The following is a 3,585-nucleotide window of genomic DNA, read 5'->3' on the forward strand; positions in this document are numbered from 1 at the left end:
AGTAGAGACGGGGTTTCACCATGTTGACCAGGATGGTCTCGATCTCTTGACCTCGTGATCCACCCGCCTCGGCCTCCCAAAGTGCTGGGATTACAGGCGTGAGCCACCGCGCCCGGCCGGTAGGCAGAATTCTAAGATGGCCCCCAAGATTTCCATTTCCCAGTGTACACAGACCTCCTTCCAGGTATTCAACCAAACACTAATGTCAGTGCTGCTATGAGATAATTGGTTCCAAATCATCGCACTGTAATAAAGGGAGATTATCCTTTATTACAGTCCTAACAATCACTTGAGCCCATAACAAAGGGACCAAGGAGGCTCAGCCTGGTGGCTCATACCTGTAATCCCAGCACTTTTGGAGGCCAAGGCAGGTGGATCACTTGAGGTGAGGAGTTTGAGACCAGACTGGTTAACATGGTGAAACCCCATCTCTACTAAAATCATAAAAATTAGCAGGGCGTGAGCCAGGTACACTGGCTCAAGGCTGTAATCCCAGCACTTTGGGAGGCTGAGGCTCATGGATCCTGAGGTCAGTATATCAAGACCATCCTGGCCAACATGATGAAACCTCATCTCTACTAAAAATACAAAAATTAGCTGGATGTGGTGGCAGGTGCCTGTAATCCCAGCTACTTGGAAGGCTGAGGCAGGAGAATTGCTTAAACCCGGAAGACAGAGGTTGCAATGAGCTGAGAAGCGCCACTGCACTCCAGCCTGGACAACAGAGTGAGACTGTCTCAAAAAAAAAAAAAAAGGGAAGGCGGGGAGGGGAAAATTGGTAAAAGAGATTAGAAGCATGAGAGGTATACAATGAGAGGCAGAGTCTTGAAGATGAAAGGAACTACGTCGCAAGGAATGTAGACAGCTTCCAGGAGCTGACAGTGGCCCCCAGTTGACAGCCAGCAAGGAAACAAAGCCTTTAGTTCTACAGTCATGAGGAACTGAACTTAGCTAACAATCAGAATGAGCTTGGAAATGGATTCTTCCCCAGAGACCCCAGAAAGAAATACAGCTCAGATGACAACTTGACTTCAGCTTTTTAAGAACCTGAACATGGAAACCAAACACTCTGTGTCCCAATTTATGACCGACAGAACTGTGAGCTAACAAATGTGTATGGTTTTAAGTTGCTCAATTTGTAGTAATTTTTTTTTTTTTAGACAGGGTCTAGCTCTGTCACCCAGGCTGGAGTGCAGTGGTACAACTGCAACCTCCACCTTCTGGGCTCAAGTGATCCTCCCACCTGAGCCTCCCAAGTAGCTGGGACTATAGACGTGAACCAGCATGCCCGGCAAATTATTTTTGTATTTTTTTGTAGAGATCGGGTTTCACCATGTTGCCCATGCTGGTCTGGAACTCCTGGATTCAAGCAATCCACCTGCCTTGGCCTCTCACAGTGCAAGGATTAGATATGAATTTCATTTTTAATCCACGACTGGGCAGACACAGGGTAACAGTGCTAGGAGTGGTTCACATCTTCTCCATAAAGGATGGGAAAAAGGAGGGTCTTTTCGGTCATCTCACGGTACAAGGTAACAGAGAGTCACATGAGCCACAATGCTCATGCCAATTTGTGGTAATTTCTTACATAATAATAGAAAACTAATACAGCAATATCTAAAGCAAAATTTGAAATCTGATTTATCAATTTTACTTTTAGGAATTTATATTATAAATAAACTCTCAAATACATAAAGATACAACTTTTCCTAATAGTAAAAACAAAAGGGAGGGGACCAGGCACAATGGCTCATGCCTATAATCCCTGAGCTTTGGGACGCCAAGAAAGGAGGATCACTTGAGCCCAAAAGTTCAAGACCAGCCTGGGAAACATAGCAAGAACCTACCTTTACAAAAAAATATTTAAAAGTAGCTGGGTGTAGGTTGGGCATGGTGGTTCATGCCTGTAATCTCAGCACTTTGGGAGTCCAAGTCGGGCAGATCACTTGAGGTCAGGAATTCAAGAGCAACCTGGCCAACATGGTGAAACCCTTTTTCTACCAAAAATACAAAAATTAGCAGGGCGTGGTGATGGGCACCTGTAATCCTAGCTACTTGGTAGGCTGAGGTAGGAGAATCGCTGGAAGCTGAAGGCGGAGGCTGCAGTGAACTGAGATTGTGCCATTGTACTCCAGCCTGGGGAACAGAGCAAGACTCCATCTCAAATAAATAAATTATTAAAGTAGCTGGGTTTAGTGGAGTGCACCTGTAGTCCCAGCTACTCAAGAGGCAGAGGAGGGAGGATCCCTTGAGCCCAGGAGGTCAAGACTGCAGTGAGCCATTATCACATCATTGCCCTCTAGCCTGGGGGACACAATTGCAAAAAATAAATAAGTGAAATTAAAAAGTAAAGTGTACCAGTCACTTCTCTAACAGACAAAAGGCTAATCTAAATAGTTAATGAGTTCCTAGAAATTGAGGGGAAAAAATACCAAATACTCAATAGAAAAGACATGAACAGAGAAGGCACAGAAAAAGAAATACAGATTGGCCCTTAAACATAAGAGATGTTCAGTCTCACTCAAAGAGAAATGCAAATAAAGCTTCTGAAAATATAGAGGGAAAGAAAACAAATTGTTTCTCCTACTGTTGCTACTCACATGCCACTTAACACAACCCTTCTAACACTTTGTGTGTATAGTTTTTCTCCACACACCAAACCATCCTCCAGCTGAGTGGAAAAAAACTCAAACTGTTTTTTCTGTTCTCTCACTCAACAACAATCAACACAGAAGACTTCTGTGATCAAACATGTGGGGTTTCTCCCCACCCACCATCAATTCTGCAGCGGACACCAGCTAGGTGTCCTCTAATTCAATTCGATTCTACCTGGAAATTGAGTCAGATGCCACAGGCTGAAGCTCAGTCCCATAAGACTGTCCCCCACTGCAGATGCCGGTTGTAAGTAGTAGGCTGTCACATATACTTCTGAATGAATGGCTATATATCCCTTGCTTGGGTTCAAACAATTCGCTAGAGTGGCTCACAGAACTCAGGGTAATACTTCACTTAAATTTACTGGCCTATTATAAAGGATAGTTTTGACTCACAGATAATCAGACAAAAGACATGCATAGGGTGAGGTATGGGAGAAGAGGCACAGAGTCTCCATGCCCTCTCTGGGCGTGCCACCCTCCAGTAACCTCCACATGTCCAGTTATCCGGAAGCTCTACAATGTCTGTCCTCTTGGATTTCTATGGAAGCTTCATTATATAGACACGATTGATTCAATCATTGGTCATCAGTAATCAATTCAACCTTCATCCCTTCTGCTCTCCCTAGAGGCTGGAAGTGGGACTGAAAGTACCAGCCTTCAAATCATGCCTTGGTCTTTCCAGTGACCAGCTACATCCTGAAGCTGTCTAGGAGCCCCCACCCATCAGTTATCATTAGCATCCAAAAGCATTCTTATTCCAGAGATTCTTCAGGGACAACCAACAAATAGACAGTTCACATTATCAAAAAGCTACACTGGGGCCGGGCGCGGTGGCTCAAGCCTGTAATCCCAGCACTTTGGGAGGCCGAGGCGGGTGGATCACGAGGTCAAGAGATCGAGACCATCCTGGTCAACATGGTGAAACCCC

The 3,585-nt window shown here is 44.9% G+C and overlaps 1 protein-coding gene across 4 annotated transcripts in view; it reads right to left on the bottom strand.

The window, feature by feature from the left end:
• Positions 1–3,585, bottom strand: part of NDUFAF1 (NADH:ubiquinone oxidoreductase complex assembly factor 1) — a 15,715-nt gene that overhangs the window by 2,002 nt on the left and 10,128 nt on the right. The gene's annotated exons all lie outside the window — the stretch shown is intronic.

The sequence above is a fragment of the Cebus imitator genome, unplaced genomic scaffold (genome assembly GCF_001604975.1).
Source record: "Cebus imitator isolate Cc_AM_T3 unplaced genomic scaffold, Cebus_imitator-1.0 Scaffold70, whole genome shotgun sequence".
NCBI classification, from domain to species: Eukaryota; Metazoa; Chordata; class Mammalia; order Primates; family Cebidae; genus Cebus; species Cebus imitator.